Source organism: Rana temporaria, chromosome 4, assembly GCF_905171775.1.
Source record: "Rana temporaria chromosome 4, aRanTem1.1, whole genome shotgun sequence".
Classification (NCBI taxonomy): domain Eukaryota; kingdom Metazoa; phylum Chordata; class Amphibia; order Anura; family Ranidae; genus Rana; species Rana temporaria.
Window position 1 is genome coordinate 31,754,101 of NC_053492.1, and position 21,210 is coordinate 31,775,310.

The window sequence follows — 21,210 nt, forward strand, 5'->3', positions numbered from 1 at the left end:
AAAGTTTCCCGACGGAGCATGCGCTGTTCGCTCGGCGCGGGAGCGCGCCTAATTTAAATGATTCCCGCCCCCGGCGGGATCATTTACATTAGGCAGCCTTACGCCCGGCTGTTTAGCATATCGCCCGCGCAATTTACGGAGCTACTGCTCCGTGAATCGCGGGCATTTCAAAATATTTGCGTGGGCGCAGAGCAAAACTCGTTGCCCTGTGCCCACGCAAATATTGCACGGATCTACCTGAATCTGGGCCAATGTGTCTGTCTACTTTGGAACTTGTTTTTCTTTAATAAAAATACATTGAAATTTAAAAAATCGACTGTATAGACCCCACGGAATGGAACACTCCCTGTAAAGAAAAGATAATTATACATGCCTTTTTTAGAAGCCAGTCTGACCCATTCTTACTGGATCCTCAGGCTGAGCTGTCAATCATGGCTTCTCTGTTTAGATGGATGACAACAGAAGCCCCATTAATTTCACATCAGTTGTTTGTGTCTTCTGCAGAGCTTCTGCTGCGGAGATCGGGTCGGAGTGGGTCAGACTGGCTTCCAAAAAAAGTATGTATATTCATATTTTCTTTACAGGGATAGAGAGGTTAGCGTTAGATCCCTGGTGTCCATAGGTGTGAGCAGCCTATTGCATTAGGGTGTGCACCCCAAAGCCCAAACACACACTACCAATCACTCACAATGTTCATTCAGAAAGGGAAGGGGCCGGTAAATTACATATTTACTGGCCCCTTCCCCACTCCTAAAACATCCTAGCAGCAACAGCCGATAGGAGAGGAGGGAAGCTGGCAGCGCTATGGGGGGAAAGATGGGAGCCAGGGCAGTAGGGGAAATCTGTGCTGCACAGGGTGATTAGAGTGTGCCTGGGCACACCTGGCACACCCTGTGTGCACGCTTATGCTGGTGTCTGTAGATGCAGGGATTTTAGATTTTTGCACAGACTTCTACTTTAAACAATATTTCCGAAGCACAACTGCACAAAATACTTGGGCCCAGATTCTCAAACGAGTTACGCCGGCGTATCTCCAGATACGCCGTCGTAACTCTGAGTCCGAGCCGTCGTATCTATGCGCCTAAATTTTAGAATCCGACCGGCGTAAGTCTCTTACGCCGTCCTATCTTAACTGCATATTTACGCTGGTCGCTAGGGGCGTGTACGCTGATTTACGCCTAGAAATATGTAAATCAGCTAGATAAGCAAATTCACGAACTTACGCCCGGCCGACGCAGTACAGATACGCCGTTAACGTTAGGCTTTTCCCGGCGTAAAGTTACCCCTGCTATATGAGGCGTACATGCGGCGTACCAATGTTAAGTATGGACGTCGTTCCCGCGTCAAATTTGGAAACTTTTACGTCGTTTGCGTAAGTCGTCCGTGAATGAGGCTGGACGTAATTTACGTTCACGTCGAAACCAATACGTCCTTGCGGCGTACTTTGAAGCAATGCACACTGGGATATGTCCACGGACGGCGCATGCGCCGTTTGTAAAAATCATCATTTACGTGGGGTCACATAACATTTACATAACACACGCCCACATCTTCCACATTTGAATTAGGCGGGCTTACGCCGGCCTATTTACGCTACGCCTCCGCAACTTACGGAGCAAGTGCTTTGAGAAAACGGCACTTGCCCGTCTAAATTGCGGAGGCGTAACGTAAATAGGATACGTAACGCCCGCTCAAAGATACGCCGCTGTACGAGAATCTGGGCCAGTATTATTTCTGTATGAAGGTGCTTGGCTAAGAATGAAGATTGGATAAACAATGGTTGCAGCTGTTCTCTATAGCTGCTGCCCTACATTGGTGACCTGCTTAACCACTTCAGCCCCGGAAGAATTGGCTGCCCAATGACCGGGCCATTTTTTTATGATTTGGCACTGCGATCGTGCGACGTTGCACCCAAATAAAATTGACATCCTTTTTTCCCCACAAATAGAGCTTTCTTTTGGTGGTATTTGATCACCTCTGCAGTTTTTATTTTTTGTTCTATAAACCAAAAAAGAGCCTCAATTTTTAAATGTATTTATTTTTACTTTTTGCTTTAATAAATATCCCCCAACAAAATATATATATAGAAAAAAAAAAATTTCCTCAGTTTAGGTCGATATGTATTCTTCTACATATATTTGGTAAAAAAAAACAATCGCAACAAGCGTATATTGATTGGTTTGCACAAAAGTTATAGCATCTACAAAATAGGGGGGTCGTTTTATGGCATTTTTATTATTATTTTTTTGCTAGTTATGGTGGCGATCTGCGATTTTTATCGTGATTGCGACATAATGGCGGACACATCGGACACTTTTGACGCTATTTTCGACCTTTGTCATTTATACAGCGATCAGTGCTATAAAAATGCACTGATTACTGTATAAATGTGACTGGCAGGGAAGGGGTTAACCAGTAGGGGTTGAGGAAGGGGTTAAGTGTGTCCTAGGGAGTGATTCTAACTGTGTGGGGGTTGGAATACTAGTGACACGACACTGATCACTGCTCCCGATGACAGGGAGCAGAACATCAGTGTCCGGTCACTTGGCAGAACAGGGAGATGCCTTGTTTACACAGGCACCCCCCCCCCTGTTCTGCCTCTCCATGACACAAACATCAAGTTCACGCGGCCCGCGGTTTACGGTCACAGAGAGTGCGGCGGGTGCCCACCCGCCACACAGCTTCTTAAAGGGGACATACAGGTATGTACATTTGCCTACCGCTGCCATTCTGCCGACATATATCGGCATGCAGCTGTCGGCGAGTGGTTAACAGTTTTACCTGTGTGACTTAGGCTGGGTTTACACTGCTTGTGGATGCGGCATGCAGCAGCCAGGGCACCGGTGTTTCCCTGTTCGCTGTTTCAAGGACAAATCAGGGCCAGTGTTGCCAACCTACCAGATTGAAATTTACTGACACGACACCCGAAATTTACTGGCGCAGACACATTTTGTCTCTGGTGTTTTTCATATAATTTATAGTAGTACAAATGGCACTATCATTTCCAATGGCTGTTTGCAACATGGGATTTTTATTGTCACCTGCCATAACCCTCCCCCCATCTATCCCCATTCCACTCTCCATTAATGTCTGACCCCTAACTGACCCGTGTGCCCGATGTAATTGTAGTTCACCCTCCCCTGGAAGTGGTTAAAAAGTTTAGACAGGGCAAGAAAAAGATGGTACAGTAACTGGTACCAACAAGGAAGACCTGTAAAAATTTTGCAACTGTGTAGTATAAATTGGCAACAGGGCAAAATGGCATTAACATTTTTCCATCGTATGAGCTACTTCATTAAAAAAAAAAAAAAAATGTTTTTCTTTTTTGCTATTGTAGCACTACCCCCAAAGGAGCTTCTGGTTTGTTTTGGGTGGCATGTTACCTCTGTTTCTCTGCCGTCTAGGGTACTTGTAGTAAAGGAGTTGTAGTAAATGGAATGTCCACACAACAGGTGTATTTTCTGTGCTTTTATTACCCAGCAGGGTAAAAACTGAAGAATAAAGAGATAGCAGAAATGTAGAATAGCAAATTCAGGTGTATGTAGCTGGGAAACAGTCCTGCTTCCAACGACAACTTCTTGTTTCACCACTCCAGCCGAAGTGGGTACAGTGCATCCGGACACGCCTCTCTCACCAGCCTGGCAATCAGAGTGTCACTCGGAACTTGGAGTTAAGTCTCTGCCACAGACCCTCCCAATTGTTGAAACTAATGGAGATAATAATGGCCCGGAATCCTCCTTAACAGATTCAACACACGGATCTCCTTCAGGTAGTTTTGTTTAGGTTACTGACTGATAGGCGACCATGTCCAGCCTCTCAGTACCCAGTTTCCTTGATCCCCGATGGATGGTCAGACCCCTCTCGGAACACCAGCCTCTCTTGGCACTCCTCAGGCAGACTCTCCACCATAGAGCTTCCTCTAACAGGACTGACAGCTCAGGACCTCATCAGATTGGGGACCCAGTCAATCACTGGGCCCCAGACACAGATTAAATGCTCCGGGCCACCATGGTCCCGGAACCAGGAACACTGCATAGCACGCACACCCCGGCCCGGAAGGCCATTTTCTGGGGTGCCTAGGTATGGCTACCCTAAAGGTGGGTGCCACATGGGAAGAAGACCCAAGAAAATGGCGTCTGCCACATAAATACCCCTCCCCAGCATGCACAGCAAGGAGAGCTCCTCCTGATAGGCTGCAAGGAAAAAGTATCCAAATCCTTGACTCCACTGCTGCCACCTGTCCGCCTGGGGTGGTATCAGCACCCCAGAAAGGACAGCATGAACCTACAGCACAGCCAAAGCTGAGACAGAGGCTCCAAATTTGAACAGATTAACCTGGTCAGAGTCACTTAACTCTCTGACCCTCTCTAAATTTACACTAGCACCGGTTCAGAAAAAATCCTTTAAATATAGTACCTGCTGGGTGTCTAAAGTATGCCTGTGAGGTGGCACGTGTTTAGAACTGTCCCTGCACAAAATGAGATTACTATAAGAAAAAAGTCATTTAAAATTGCTTGCGGCTTTAATGTAATGTCTGGTCCCTGCAATATGGATGAAAACTATTGAGAAAAATAGCACAGACACAGACAGTACACACACCACGTAGCTTTAGGTGCACACTGCAGAGGACACGGGCAGTACACACACCACGTAGCTTTAGGTGCACACTGCAGAGGACACAGGCAGTACACACCACATAGCTTTAGGTGCACACTGCAGAGGACACAGGCAGTACACCACGTGAGAATACACCAGCTAGCACAATCACCTGCTCATCCCTATTAGAGAAGTACAGCCAAAACTTGTTGGCTGGAATTCTTGTGTGGCTCACAGGAGTGCAGTTCATTCTGCAGTCCTTTAACTTTTTCAACAGACAGCAGGCTGAAGTCAGGCAGCTAAATATTGAACCCTACGGATTATGACTGGAATACAATTACATTGTATGTGCATGTAAAGGCAGGTGTCCCAATACGTGTTAGTGTTTTTTTAACCACATTTGGCTGCCCAATGACTGGACCATTTTTTGCAATACGGAACTGCGTCGCTTTAACTGACAATTGCGCGGTTGTGCGACGTGGTACTCAAACAAAAATGACGTCCTTATTTCCCCACAAATAGAGCTGTGGGCGCGCGTGCCCGCTCGCGGGAATTTCAAAGCAACGTGCCCATACGTTGCTTTGCACACACCAGCCATTCTGCTGACGTATATCTACTGGCGGCGGTCGGCAAGTTGTTAAAGCTGAAGACAATGGACAAGGTATGAAGAAAGGAAGTGAAAGAGAAAAACGTATCTTTTCAATTTTTTAAAACAGAATCACGATACCTCCATTTTATCAATGTGGTTTTAAATGGTGTTGACAGCTTTAAAATATTTATGCAATCAAAAGAACTCCTAAATCATGTATTACAGGAATTCTAAAGTTGCACAAGCACTTTGTCAAGCTTGTAATGTCGTGTACACACGACCGTTTTTCATGACGAGAAAACGGTCGTGTGTAGGCTCCAGAGCATTTTTCTCGATGAGAAAAATGGCCATTAAAGATTTAGGCCCAGGGGGGCGCATGCGCGAGGCTCGCGATGGAGGACGTGTTCCTTTAGAGCTCCGCACTTCCCGCCACACCATCGGGACCTAATTAGCCTTCTGGACCACCTTGCAACCCCGCTTTTTCGAGCATCCCCCTCCGAAACAGACACTGTCGCACCCGGGATTAGCAAAAAAACAAAAGAACAAAAGCTGGACAGCCGCACTCCAAAATTTTCTTTAAAAGAGATGTCTTTATTTTCAACTGTGCATACAGTCACTGCAAGCCCACAAAAATCAGTATGGCCAATGTTTCGCACTGGCGTCAGTGCTTAGTCATGGTTGGTTTTGACCGGCCACCGCGGCAAAACCAAGCCAAAACCTATCAAGGAAGCCCTGGCCTGCGCCTCTTCCAAGATGGCGGCGAAGGCCTTGGCTAGACAGCAGGCCGCCTCCCCGGACAAATCTGTACAGGCTGACAGTGAAGAGGACGACTGCACCGAGTTCCATGTCGGCGGTTCCCCTATCCTACCATCGTCAGGTATGTCTCAGACGGACTTTCTTAAACACATGGAATCCATGCTGCAAAAGGCCCTTAAAACTACCTCTGACCAAATCACTGATAGATTGTCACGTGAAATTAGGGAGCTGGGCCAGAGGACGGCTGACCTGGAGACCAGGGTGGACGACATGGAACTCACCCTCCAAGAACTGGCCCAAGAGCAGGCGGCCTTGCGTGATAAGAATGCCACTCTCCTCTCACGTTTGGAGGATGCGGAGAACCGCTCTCGCAGGTCGAATTTGCGCATCTGCGGTATACCTGAGACTGTCGATGACCTGCAGTCTTTCTCCACGGCCCTATTCCAGGAGCTCTCAGCGTCCTCCATACCGATCGAACGGTTGGAATTTGACCGAATCCACAGGGCCCTTACCCGCCGCCAGCAAGACGGTCTCCCTCGGGACATTATTGTTAAAATGCACTATTTCCGCACGAAAGAGCAGCTGCTTGCCGCTGCTCGCAATAAAGACGCTCTCCTGTTCCAGGGTCATAACTACCAGCTTTTTTCAGACCTGGCCCCTCTCACTATTGCGAAGCGACTTGCCATGAAACCGCAGTTACAGGTGCTTGTGCAAAACCAACTGAAATACACCTGGCGGTTTCCCTTTGCCCTGCAATTTACTTATCAAGGACAACAGCATTCATGCACTACACCAGAATCCCTCCAGAGCCTCTTGGAGTCCCTCCGTCTGGCTGCCCCGGCACAAATTTCAGAGACTAACCTACCCCTCACCCCGGCTCGTAATGCTGCTCATCCATACTCGGCCACCCCACAGAGGCCCCAGCTGGGTCCGTCTTCTGTTCGAAAGGGAACCCCATGAAGCGACTTGCCATGAAACCGCAGTTACAGGTGCTTGTGCAAAACCAACTGAAATACACCTGGCGGTTTCCCTTTGCCCTGCAATTTACTTATCAAGGACAACAGCATTCATGCACTACACCAGAATCCCTCCAGAGCCTCTTGGAGTCCCTCTGTCTGGCTGCCCCGGCACAAATTTCAGAGACTAACCTACCCCGCACCCCAGCTCGTAATGCTGCTCATCCATACTCGGCCACCCCACAGAGGCCCCAGCCGGGTCCGTCTTCTGTTCGAAAGGGAACCCCTGCTCGCACGCCTAAAACTGGTGTGCCTGATCGTCAGCTGTACTCACCTCGTTGAGTCTGTTTGCTTAACTTTCTCTTCGCAGGTTTCTTGGTTCTCCCCTGACGTCGGAGATTGCCTCCTCTTCAGAGATGATTGAACTGTTTGGATCCTTCATTTTCCACCGATCTACCCATGAACGATCCTCCATTAGAGGCATTCAGGGACTGCCTGCCCTAATTTTCTCTCCCCCTGAGGAGAGGATTGCTGCAACCCCTCATCATCCCTAGAGGTTGCTCAGGTCCAGATCCACACTATGCCAAAGTTTACTTTCCATTTTGTTTATGTTTTACCTGGCTTATTCTTTAATGCTGTTGGCTCAGACAGTTTGTGTAGGTTTGTTCCCCCTTTCCCCGATTCACCCGGTGCGGATGATTCTTTATGCACTACTGGGTTGACCCCCGCCTGTACCACTTTGGGTGCTGGCGGTCGTTGACCTATGTTTTTATATACTGTGCTGGTGGTTTTCAGTTATAATCTCAAACACATGGGTGGGATTTCATTACAACTATGTCATTATGTGCACTCTTGTGTCCCGTCCCCTTAAAAGTCCCTTTCCCTTTCCCTCCCCTCATGGTCATTTTCCTTTCCCTCTCCTTCCCCCCCATCCCCTTATTCCCCCTTCCTCTCCCCCCTCCCCCCACCCCCAACCCCTTTTACCTTTTGTGTTTTCTCTGTTTGTCATCCCCACCTCTCCCCTGATCTTTGTCTCACCCTCCCCCGTCCCGTCCCCTCCCACCTTCATGCACATCCCCCCCATGTTTATACTTTTTTACATTGTTTCCCTGGTCTCTTAAGCGACTCCCCTGATGGGGTCTCCCTTGAGACAATGGAAAGGTTAGGCTGATGAAATCAGTCCTGTTAATTTTGATGTTGCCAGTGTTTATATTTTTCTTTTGCTTGCAATAATTCTTCCAGGTGCAAGTCTTTTTGTTCAATTGACTTTCTATTGCAAACTGTCTTGTATAATATGTTACGTATACCCCGTTTGTGGCGGGGAGCTGTCACTGCTCCCCCTTTCTTACGGTCCACCCACCCACGGGCTAGCTGGCTGTCTCCTGTGTTTGTGTACTATTTGGTCGGGCGATAGAGTTAGACTCTTCTCCCTTTCTATGACCATTTACTTGCCCTACATGATTACTCTTATTTTCCGTTTTCTCCTTTTTCTTTTTTTCGTTTCTCTTTTTCCTTCTCTTCTTATAGGGTCACATGGCCCTGAAGGTTTCATCTCATCACCCCACAACCGATCCCAGATGGCTCCCTTGAATGTGCTTTTCGTTGAACGTTAAAGGTCTCAACTCACCCAATAAGAGAGTCAAGGCCTTCCAAACATTTGCAACCCTGAAAGCAGGTATAGTAGCTCTTCAAGAAACACATTTCTCTGCTCACTCTACCCCCAAATTTTTTAGTTCCCGATACCCTCAGGTGTTCACTGCATCAGCCCCCACGAAACACTGTGGAGTCCTGATTGCTCTGCATCACACTCTCCCTTTTACCGTAACTTCTGAGATTAAGGACCCGGAGGGTCGTTATATCATATTAGTTGGCCTTCTTCAGGATGTTGAGACGACCCTTGTTTCCTATTACGCCCCTAATACGAACCCGAATCCCTTCTTTTCACACTTATTACAGGTACTGCGCTCTCACTGTAGAGGGACGCTGTTTTTATGTGGAGACTCCAACTCCATCCTACAATCACATATAGATAAATCGCCTTATGCTCCTGACCAATATTCCCCCTCCATACGTTTCCGGAAACTCTTGCAACAAGCTTCCTTGCTTGACACCTGGCAGGAGTGCAACCCAACTAAGAAAAATGATACCTTCTATTCATACCCACATAAATATTTTTCCAGAATTGATCATATCTTTATCTCGATCGCCTCCTCCCCCATATTACTTAACTCTGTCATCCAGCCTATCTCCTGGTCCGACCACTGTGCAGTGCTTACCACCGTTTCTTCCCTAATCCCTATGTCCAAAGACCATACCTGGTGTATAAACAAAGCGCATCTCACCAATCAGTCATACTGCTTTGATATCCAAATTGCTCTAGCAGAATATTTGAAACATAACACTACCCCTGACATTTCCCCTGTGTTTCTCTGGGAGGCCCACAAACCAGTAATCAGGGGTAAATGCATTTCAGTATCCACCCATCTGAACCGTGATAGGAAAGCTAGGCTAGCGGAGCTGGAATCGGATTTTCATCACTGTTCCCTCCAATTTCAGTCCTCCCCTACTGAGACGCATAGGATACTGATGGAAAAGTCTAGGACGGAACTTGATCTAGCTCTGGCTGAATCAGCTGACAAGGCCATTCGTAGATCAAACCTCACTATCTACACCAAAGCAAACAAACCAGATTCCTTTCTGGCCCTTCGTCTTCGTCGTCCGGAACGGAATCATGTCCCTATTAGACTACGTGTAGGCAAAAACACTTACACTAGTAATCCTGTGAAAGTCTTAGCTGAATTTCAAGATAGGTTACAGGACCTTTACAAGGCCCAATCCTCTTTCTCCTCCTCTACTGCAGATGCACTACTCCAAGATATCCCTCTTCCCACTTTATCAAATTCTGATCATGAGTGCCTTAAGAGACCCATTACGACTGACGAGGTCCTCGCTGCTATCAAGACTCTTAAATCTCATAAACGACCGGGTCCTGATGGGCTCTCGGGCACCTACTTTAAGAAATGTGCTGGTACCCTCGCCCCGCTCCTTGCTAATTCTTTTAATGCCTTGCTTCAACATCACTCCTTTGGACGGGATACATTGACAGCTATAATCGCCATGATCCCTAAACCTAACGTAGATAACTCCCTTTGGTCGAATTTTCGGCCTATCTCATTCCTTAATCTTGACATTAAGCTACTGGCCAAAGTGATGGCCTTACGCCTTAACCCCATCATTGAGGGATTAATTCATAAAGACCAGGTGGGTTTTATACCACGCCGACAAGCCAGTGATAATATTAGAAGAGTTGTCCTCCTACAACATCTAGCCAGAACGCGCAGGATCCCTATGCATTTGCTATCCCTTGACATCAGGAAGGCCTTTGATACGGTCTCCTGGCCCTACCTAAACTATATCCTTGCTCACTGGGGTTTCGGACCACACTTTTTACAGTGGGTGAACTCCCTTTACAATCAACCCCAGGCCTATGTTAAATACTCTGGTTTCCGCTCAGAGAGTTTTCCGATAGGTAGGGGTACTAGACAGGGGTGTCCCCTATCCCCCTTAATATTTGCTCTGGCAATAGAACCCCTGGCGGCCTTGATTAGGGCTAGCCCTGATGTCAAGGGATTAGAGGTGGCTTCTACCTCCCACAAAATCTGTTTGTTTGCGGATGATGCGCTTTTGTTTGTCACCTCCCCCCGTACGTCTCTCCCAAACCTCATACGAATTTTGGAACGATTCGCCATTGTCTCTGGTCTAGAAGTGAACAATTCTAAGTCTCAAGCTCTCAATGTATCTCTTCCCCCCTCAGAAGTTGCCCATTTACAGGAATACTTTCCTTTCGCTTGTCCACCAACTCTCTCCCATACTTAGGCATTAAACTGACGACTGATCCATCCTCCCTCTACAGATCTAACTACCTTCCTATGCTGTCACACCTGACTTCCCTAATGGAGTCTTGGAGGCCGCTATGTGTTTCTTGGTTAGGACGTGTGGCAGCCTTTAGATGTCCCTACTTCCAAAACTGTTATATTTGTATAGAGTTCTCCCGATTTCGGTCCCCTCCTATTTTCACCGTATCATACAGTCTATCCTCCTTTGAAACAGACTTAGTGGGGGCCTGGGTATTCCCAACTTTGCCCGCTATTACCAGGCCGCACAACTTGCTCAAATCACGTTATATCACGCCTTGTCGGAAACACCCATATGGGTTAGTTTGGAAGCCGTGAATATTTTTCCCTTGTTAGTCTCCAACCTCCTTTGGTTGCCTCCATTGGCCCGTAGCCCTATACTTAATCCGGTGACGCGCCAGTCACTTAGGCTTTGGGACAGCTTGCGCGTTCGTTTTCGGTTGTTGTCCACCCATAACCCGCTGCTCTCCTTCTTAGGTAACTCGCACTTTTTCCCGGCTTATACGGAGCCTGACTCCTTCCGATTCTGGCTCCGGGCAGGTATACACAGGATAGGAGATCTTGTTACCGACACCTCTCTCAAATCCTTTTCGGATCTACAGACCCAGGTTAAGCTTCCCTCTAGAGAGTGTTTTCGCTACTTACAGATAGCTCATATCGTTTGTTCGGTTATAGGTGATTGCTCTTCTCTGGACGGTATGTCCTTTTATGAAAATATCTGTCGATCTGACCCCCATGCCCCTGGTATTATCTCCCAAATTTATAGTCACTTCACCACCTCCTCTACCGATCTTCCCCTCTATGCTGCACAGTGGTCCAAGGACCTCCAGATTACGTTGGATAAGGAGGATTGGACAGGTATCTGGGACCGTACAAAATCTTCTTCTCAGAACATTGTGGCCCTCGAGGCCAACTATAAGGTCCTGATGCGGTGGTACCTGGTCCCCGCTAGGATCTCCAAATTTTTACCATCCTACCCAGCTGTATGTTTCCGGAGATGTGGCGGGAGAGGTACACATGAACATATCTGGTGGTCCTGTCCGATAGTACAACGGTTTTGGGTAACTATATTTCAAATGGCCTCCACTTTATTAAATGACGAACTCCTACCTGACCCGTCCCTGGCTCTTCTGAATCATATGCAGCAGGATTACACTAGAGCCCAAGTTAGACTTTTACTCCAACTGACCACTGCTGCCAAACAGTCTATAGCTAGGGCCTGGAAGACTCCCAGTATACACATTGCGGAAGTTAAGAACAGGGTGACCCAGGCGATGATCCACAGTAAGATAGAGGCTACGATTTTAGACCGGATGGTCCAACACGATAAAACCTGGACCCCCTGGGTGGAACATTTTCTTCCCTCGGGGTTTGACATGGCCTTGCCGATAACATAAAAGTTTGAAACTAACCATGCTTTAATACACTCAATCCCTCTGGGGTCCGTGTGGCCCGGCCGACACTCTCTCTGCCCTCTCCTATTCTCTCTCGTTCTCCTCCTCTCTTGTACTCTTTTTCCTTTTCCTCTCTCATTCTCCTCTTCTGTTTTTTTTTGTTTTATTTGAAATGTCCTGAATGACTCCTAACAGGCAAGGCTACAGGCTATTGCCTAGATTTAGTTTTCATTATATCTCCGTTCAATTTACTGAGTACTCTTTTGAAATGTATACTGTTAACGGTATGGGACCTCTCCCCCTCCTTTCCCCCTTTTTTATTGTTACTCCCTTTATTGGTCCCCCGTTGAGGGACCTATGGTCCTTATATCTCTCTATGATGTTTTAGACATTCCTGGTCTTGGACGTTAAATGTCTGTGTTTAGTATACTTTATTATTTTTTATTATTGTGTTCTCACTTGACTCACCAGGATTGCACCAGAATATGCCCATTCGTGTGACAAACTGGAAATGTCTGTTATTGTACTCTGTGTTTTGATCCTCAATAAAAAATGTGAAAAGAAAAATTTAGGCCCAGATTCTCGTATCTGAGCGTAAAACTGCAGTGGCGTAACGTATGTCATTTACGTTACGCCGCCGCAAGTTTTACAGGCAAGTGCTTTATTCACAAAGATCTTGCCTGTAAAGTTGCGGCGGCGTAGCGTAAATCCCCCAGCGCAAGCCCGCCTAAATCAAACGAGCCGGGTAGGGGGTGTGGATCATTTAAATTAGGCGTGTTCCCGCGCCGAACGTACTGCGCATGTGCTGTCCCTAAAATTTCCCGATGTGCATTGCGCTAAATGATGTCGCAAGGACGTCATTGGTTTCGACGTGAACGTAAATGGCGTCAAGCCCCATTCACGGACGACTTACGCAAACATCGTAAATTTTTAAATTTTGACGCGGGAACGACGTCCATACTTAACATTGGTTGCCCCTCATATAGCAGGGGCAACTTTACGCGTCGCAAATCTAACATAAACGTCATATCTTCACTGCGTCGACCACACGCACGTTTGGGAATTCGCGTATTTTGCTAATTTGCATACTCGACGGGGAAAACGACGGAGGCGACACCTAGCGGCAAAAAAAAAAATTGCATTTAAGATCCGACAGCGTAAGAGCCTTACGCCTGTCGGATCTAATGGTTATCTATGCGTAACTGATTCTAAGAATCAGTCGCATAGATACGACGGCCCAGATTAGGACTTACGACGGCGTACATTGCGTTGCGCCGTCGTAAGCCCTTTGAGAATCTGGGCCAAAGAACCTGCTCTATTTTTTCTCATGGTTTTTCACGTCGTTCTATTTCATGTCGTGAAAAACGTTCGTGTGTATGCTTTTACGAGAGGGAAAAAAACGTGCATGCTCAGAAGCAAGTTATGCGATGGGGAAATTAGCAAAAGCAACCCAAAGGGTAGCGCCATTGGAATGGAACTTCCCCTTTATAGTGCCGTCATACGAGTTGTACGTCACCGCGCTTTGTTAGAGAATTTTTTTTCGCAAAAGTGTGTATGCAAGGCAGGCTTGAGAGGAATCACGACAAATCACGTTGAGAAAAACTTTTTTTTGCATGATATGAATAACAGTCATGTGTACGCAGCATAAGACTGGACATTTTGGCAAACGTGTGAAAGGGATTGACCAAAGAAGCAATCCAAAGAGATAAAAGTGATTTGATTGGTTTTCCTGCACATAACATTGTTGCTGATTAGGGATGAGCTTCGTGTTCGAGTTGAACTCACGTTCGAGTTGAACTCACGTTCGACTCAAACATCGTATGTTCGACCGTTCGTCGAAATACAAACGTTACGGGCCATTCGCGCCAAATTCGAGTGGCGTGTCACGGCCCATAATTCACTGCGGCATCACAGTGCATTGCTGGCTGATGATTGGCCAAGCATGCACTATGACCCGCATGCTTGGCCAATCAAAGCTTGCAAAAAACAGAGAGCCATAATTGGCCAAAGCCAGGGTGGCTTTGGCCAATTATGGCTCAGGGGGTTTAGTACACGCCCCGCACTATAAAGGGCCGCCTACAGGTTGGCCTTGTGTAGTGTGTTGTGGAGGTTAAGAGAGAGAAGACAGAGAGAGAGAGAGAGAGAGAGAGAGTGTGATTTTTTCTAGGTAGATAGAGCAGGCAGGCTAGTCAGTTAAAGTTACAGTGTGTAGAGGATATATATGCATCCCAGGTGTTGTATATATATTTATACACTGTATAGTATAGCTAGATCCGCTCTTCCTAATTTACTGGCAGGCAGGTGATTGTGCTAGCTGCTGTATTCTCACGTGGTGTACTGCCTGTGTCCTCTGCAGTGTGCACCTAAAGCTACGTGGTGTGTACTGCCTGTGTCCGCTGCAGTGTGCACCTAAAGCTACGTGGTGTTGTGTGTACTGCCCCTGTCCTCTGCAGTTTGCACCTAAAGCTACATGGTGTGTACTGCCTGTGTCCTCTGCAGTTTGCACCTAAATCTACGTCGTGTGTACTGCCAGTGTCCTCTGCAGTTTGCACCTAAAGCTACGAGGTGTGTACTGCCTGCGTCCTCTGCAGTTTGCACCTAAAGCTACGTGGTGTGTACTGCCCGTGTCCTCTGCAGTTTGCACCTAATGCTATGTGGTGTGTACTGCCTGTGTCCTTTTCAGTTTGCACCTAAAGCTACGTGGTGTGTACTGCCTGCGTCCTCTGCAGTTTGCACCTAAAGCTACGTGGTGTGTGTACTGCCTGTGTCCTCTGCAGTGTGCACCAAAGCTACGTGGTGTGTACTGCCTGTATCCTCTGCAGTGTGCACCTAAAGCTACGTGGTGTGTACTGCCCGTGTCCTCTGCAGTTTGCACCTAAAGCTACGTGGTGTGTACTGCCCGTGTCCTCTGCAGTTTGCACCTAAAGCTACGTGGTGTGTACTGCCTGTGTCCGCTGCAGTGTGCACCTAAAGCTACGTGGTATGTACTGCCTGTGGCCTCTGCAGTTTGCACCTAAATCTATGTGGTGTGTACTGCCTGTGTCCTCTGCAGTGTGCACCTAAAGCTATGCGGTGTGTACTGCCCATGTCCTATGCAGTTTGCACCTAAATCTACGTGGTGTGTACTGCCCGCGTCCTCTGCAGTTTGCACCTAAAGCTACATGGTGTGTCTACTGCCTGTGTCCTCTGCAGTGTGCACCTAAAGCTACATGGTGTGTACTGCCCATGTCCTCTGCAGTTTGCACCTAAATCTATGTGGTGTGTACTGTCTGTGTCCTCTGCAGTTTGCACCTAAAGCTACGTGGTGTGTACTGCCCGTGTCCTCTGCAGTTTGCACCTAAAGCTACGTGGTGTGTGTACTGCCTGTGTCCTCTGCAGTGTGCACCTAAAGGTACGTGGTCCTCTGCAGTGTGCAGGCCATTAGTATGTCTGGAAGGACAACAAGTAGAGGCAGAGAGTCACGAGCCGATAAAAGAGGGCAAGCAGACTCTGTGTCTAGAGGCAACAGTGCTGGTCGTGGACACGGTGCATCCTCATCAGCATGTGGCCGTGGGACCCGCTCATCCTTTTTTTTGGCAACTGGCCGTGTTGAGCCGCACCATGTCGAAGACTTGGTAGAGTGGATGACCAAGCCGTCCTCATCCTCCTCATCCTCTCTCACCCAGGCTCAGGGTACTTTGTCTGGCAAAGCAGCTGACAAGGCGGCCTCTTCCCTCTGCTCAATGGCATCAGTAACTCCTTCCCTAGCCCCACCATGTCCTCCTGAGGAGTCCCCCAAACTGTTTGACCACAGTGTTGGGTACATGCTGCATGAGGATGTGCAGCGTTTTGAAGGTTTTGATGGTGGTACACAGCTAGAGGAAGGCAGTAACGTGAGCCCAGAGAGAGGGGGTGCCCAAGAAGGACAGCAATCTGGCAGTCATGTTCCCCCAGCTGTAGCATACTGCCAGGTTTTCTACAGTGATGAGGAAGGGAGGGGATGATGAGGTCACTGACTCTACGTGGGTGCCTGATAGGAGAGAGGAGAGAGGAGGAGGAGGAGGCACAGGCACATCTCCAACGAGGCAGGATGCCCTCCAGGGGCCAGCTTAAGGGCAGCACATCGACTGCATCACAACGCAGAGCTACGCATGTGCAGGGCGCTGCTGTCTCTCAGCGTTATTCCAAAAGTTCTTTGGTGTGGGCCTTTCTTGCATCAGATCGTACCACTGCTATTTGCAACATATGTCTCAAGCGTATCTTGCGTGGCCAAAACATCACCCGCTAATTACAATTTTTGATGCAATACTTTGCAGCGGGCTCATTCCTGCGCTCCAACTAGAGTATCTGTGAGGGGTTGCAGTGTTGTGGCACCAGTGCCTAAGGCCCAATTTTTCTGCCCCTGTTTAACAGGGGCGTGTAATTAACATTTTTGATGCAATGCTTTGCAGCGGGCTCATTCCTGCGCTCCAACTAGAGTATCTGTGAGGGGTTGCAGTGTTGTGGCACCAGCACCAGTGCCTAAGGCCCAATTTTTCTGCCCCTGTTTAACAGAGGCAGGTATTTACAATTTTTGATGCAATACTTTGCAGCGGGCTCATTCCTGCGCTCCAACTAGAGTATCTGTGAGGGATTGCAGTATTGTGGCACCAGCACCACCACCACCACCAACAAAGGCCCAATGTTTCTGCCCCTGTTCAACAGGGGCATGTAATTACAATTCTTGATCTAATATTTCACAGCAGGGCCCATTCAAGAGTAAGGCCCCGTACACACGACCGAGTTTCTCGGCAGAATTCAGCCAGAAACTCGGTCGGAGCTGAATTCCGCCGAGAAACCCGGCCGTGTGTACACTTTTGGCCCGAGGAAGCCGACGAGGATCTCGGCGAGGAAATAGAGAACATGTTCTCTATTTCCTCGTTGTTCAATGGGAAATTTCGGCTCGCCGAGATCCTCGGCGGCTTCACAAGGAACTCGACGGGCAAAACGATGTGTTTTGCCCGTCGAGTTCCTCGGACGTGTGTACAGGGCCTAACTGTGAGGACTTACAGTGTTGTGGCACCAGCGCCAGCACCAAAGGCCCAATTTTTCTACCACTGTTCAGCAATGGCATGTAATTACAGTTCTTGATATAATAGTTCACACAGCAGGGAGCGTTCCAGCGCCCACCAAGACTAACTGTGATGGCTTACAGTGTTGTGGCAACACCAACACCTACGGCCCAAATTTCTGCAGAATATATACGGCAAGCCCCTACTTTCAAACATCCAACTTACAAACAACTCCTACTTGCAAACAGAAGGAGACAACAGGAAGTTAGAGGAAATCTACCCCTAGGAAGGGAAATTCTCTTCTATAAAAAGGGGGTCTCCTGTCCACTGATGCTTTATCACCAATCCTTGTTTCACTAAAAAAAACACATTTTCAAAAAAACATTTGTCATTGGGACAGAAATTGAATTGCAATCTTCTGAACAGATGCACACAGATAGCAAAACAAATGTTACAGGGGTGATAACCCTTGTCTATGTTTTCAGAAAAGCTTAAAAATAGATTTTATGGCTGGAGCTACACTTTAAAAAAGTACCAGTTCACAATTACAAACAGATTCTACTTAACAACAAACCTACAGTCCCTGTCTTGTTTGCACCGCCTGTATAATGCTGTTCAAAGTATATAGGGCCAAAGGGGCTTGTAATGACCTGAGGGGAGTTGGGGGAAACCCATGCTATTTTTCTCAATAGTTTTCATCCATATTGCAGGAACCAGACATTACATTTAAGCCGCAAGCAGTTTTAAATTACTTTTTTCTTATAGTAATCTCATTTTGTGCAGGGACAGTTCTAAACACGTGCCACTTCACAGGCATACTATAGACACCCAGCAGGTACGATATTTAAAGGAATTTTTCATTTTTTTTTCACTTTAATCATCATTAAAATCATTGCTCCAGAAAAAACTACAGTTTTTAAAACTTTTTTTTCCATTGATACATGTTCCCTTGGGAAAGACCCGGGTTCTCAACCCCGTTTTCCGACAATAACTTGCATATTAGGCTTTAAAATCAGCACTTTTGAATTCGAACGTTCGAGTCCCATAGACGTCAATGGGGTTCTAAATGTTCACGCGAACGTTTGGTCCGTTCGAAGGTTCTGGTGCGAACCGAACGGGGGGGGAGGGGGTTCAGCTCATCCCTATTGCTGATGCATTGGCGAATACAGAAGATGCCTGGTTTGCTATTGCTATCAATGGAAGTAGTGACACAGAATAAACTTCCCAATTAATTTTACGCATCATGTTACATCATTGCTGGATATGTTTCCCCTGTAACAAGGCAACTGTTGAAAATATATTCAAGGTTATCAACAAAGCGGTTGAGAAAGGCATTAATTAGAAAAAATAAATGTTTAGCGTACATCAGTGACAGTTGAGGTGCCATAATAGGAAGGCATACTAGTGAGCAGTGAAATTGCAACAACCTTTAGTATTTGTCTGTGTCATCTTGCACATTCACTTTCTTGTCAAGCCTGTAAGACTGGACATTTTGGAAAACAAGAGTGACGCACACAACCTTTTTTCATGACGAGAAATATTACATTTTTTAAATTGGTCGTTAATTTGAAAATAGCGCCTATGGCAAGCACTGAAACTGCGCCCTGTGAAAACATTTGAAACCCATATTTCAAATAACCTTAACAAAAAAACAGCTAACAAAACTAGTGATATTTATCATACCTTGTGATACCTTGGGTAGTGACATAACCTCTTTATGGAGAAATCTGGGGTTTATTAGACCCCTGATCCCTCCTCTGTCCTCCAGGCCCAGGTAAATGCAGAACCAATACTGGAAGTGATGAAATCTTCATCAACTAAGGCCTCAGTTTTCACAGAGAAGAGGGAGAAACTGATGTTCCTCCCTTATCCTTTGTGCATTTTCAGTCCGACCAGATGGAATGGGAGAGCCTGGGAGAACAGGGGAGGGCTATGGCTGAACGCAGCAGGGATAGCGCTGCCATTGTCCATTAGCAAAGGTGCTGAAAAGGAGATCCTGCCTATGCTCGGAAGAAGGTAAAAAGAGACCCTCAGACCCTGGTAAGTGTCTTGCTGCCCAGCCACTCAACAGCGCCCCCTTCATATGGCGCCCATGGCACTTGCGTGTAGGCCCCAGAGCATTTTTCTCGACGAGAAAAATGGGCATTAAAAATTTAGAACCTGCTCTATTTTTTCTTGACGTTTGTCTTCATTTTTCTCGTTGTAAAAAACGGTCGTATGTAGGCTTTAATGACCGCGCACATGCTCAAAAGCAAGTAATGAGAAGGAAAATTGGCATAATCAGCCCAAAGGGTGGCGCCATTTGAATGGAACTTCCCCTTAATAGTGCCGTTGTACGTGTTATACGTCACCATGCTTTGCTCGAGCATTTTTTATCATGATCATGTGTATGCAAGTTAGGCTTGAGAGGAATCACGTAGAGAAAAACTTCATTTTTTTCCATGACATGAATAACGTTCGTTGTGTACGCGGCATGAAAGTGAGCTGCTGGAGATTGCTTCATCGGAGAAGTCAATCGAAAGAGATAATAGAAGTCTTTTCATTGGTTTTTCCAGCACGTAAAATTGTTGCTAATGCATTGTTGAATATAGAAGATTAAAGCCTCGTACACACAATCCAATTTGATGTCCATAATTGTCTGACGAACGTGTTGTGTTGGATAATCCGACCGTGTGTAAGCTCCATCAGACAATTGTTGTCTGAATTAACGACAACAAAAATTGGCTGTTCATGCTCACCAACTGCATACCAACTAAAATTTGTATGGAATGTTTCCATCACTGTGTTCATTCAATGGTGAGAAGAATTAAGGCAGTTCTGAAGGCAAAATGGGGTCCAACCTGATACTAGCAAGGTGTACCTAATAAAGTAGAAATTGAGGGTATATGTCAGGGATATGCAATTAGCAGACCTCCAGCTGTTGCAAAACTACAAATCCCATCATGCCTCTACCTCTGGGTGTCATGCTTGTGACTGTCAGATTATTGCTATGCCTCATGGGACTTGTAGTTTTGCAACAGCTGGAGGTCCACTAATTGCATATCCCTGGTATATGTGATCAACCTTTCACGGTACGGAAATGGTAGACAAGACTTGCAATTTAAAGGGATACCTAAACATGGAAGCCATCCAAGAAATACAGGGATTTTTACTGGAATTTAACCACTTAAGGACCGGACCAATATGCCGCTAAATGACCCAAGGGGTTTTTACAATTCGGCACTGCGTCGCTTTAACAGACAATTGCGCGGTCGAGCGACGTGGCTCCCAAACAAAATTGGCGTCCTTTTTTCCCCACAAATAAAGCTTTCTTTTGGTGGTATTTGATCACCTCTGCAGTTTTTATTTTTTGCGCTATAAACAAAAATAGAGCAACAATTTTGAAAAAAATGCAATATTTTTTACTTTTTGCTATAATAAATATCCCCCAAAAATATATATAAAAAAAATAGTTTTCCTCAGTTTAGGCCGATACGTATTCTTCTACATATTTTTGGTAAAAAAAAACGCAATAAGCGTTTATCGGTTGGTTTGCGCAAAATTTATAGCGTTTACACAATAGGGGATATTTTTATTGCATTTTTATCAAAACATTTTTTTTACTACTAATCAGCGATTTTTTTGGTGACTGCGACATTATGGCGGACACTTCGGACAATTTTGACATATTTTTGGGACCATTGTCATTTTCACAGCAAAAAATGCATTTAAATTGCATTGTTTATTGTGAAAATGACAGTTGCAGTTTGGGAGTTAACCACAGGGGGCGCTGTAGGAGTTAGGGTTCACCTAGTGTGTGTTTACAACTGTAGGGGGGTGTGGCTGTAGGACTGACGTCATCGATCGAGTCTCCCTATAAAAGGGATCACTCGATCGATGCCGCCGCCACAGTGAAGCACGGGGAAGCCGTGTTTACATACGGCTCTCCCCGTTCTTCAGCTCCGGGGAGCGATCGCGACGGAGCGGCTATAATCG

General features: G+C 46.6%; 1 protein-coding gene across 1 annotated transcript in view; it reads left to right on the forward strand.

Moving 5' to 3' along the window:
- Positions 1–427: 427 nt before the first annotated feature.
- Positions 428–21,210, forward strand: part of LOC120935596 (3-galactosyl-N-acetylglucosaminide 4-alpha-L-fucosyltransferase FUT3-like) — a 35,918-nt gene continuing 15,135 nt past the window's right edge. The window contains exon 1 of the mRNA XM_040347644.1: positions 428–557. The gene's annotated coding sequence lies outside the window, so the exon portion shown is untranslated. The remainder of the gene's footprint in view (positions 558–21,210) is intronic.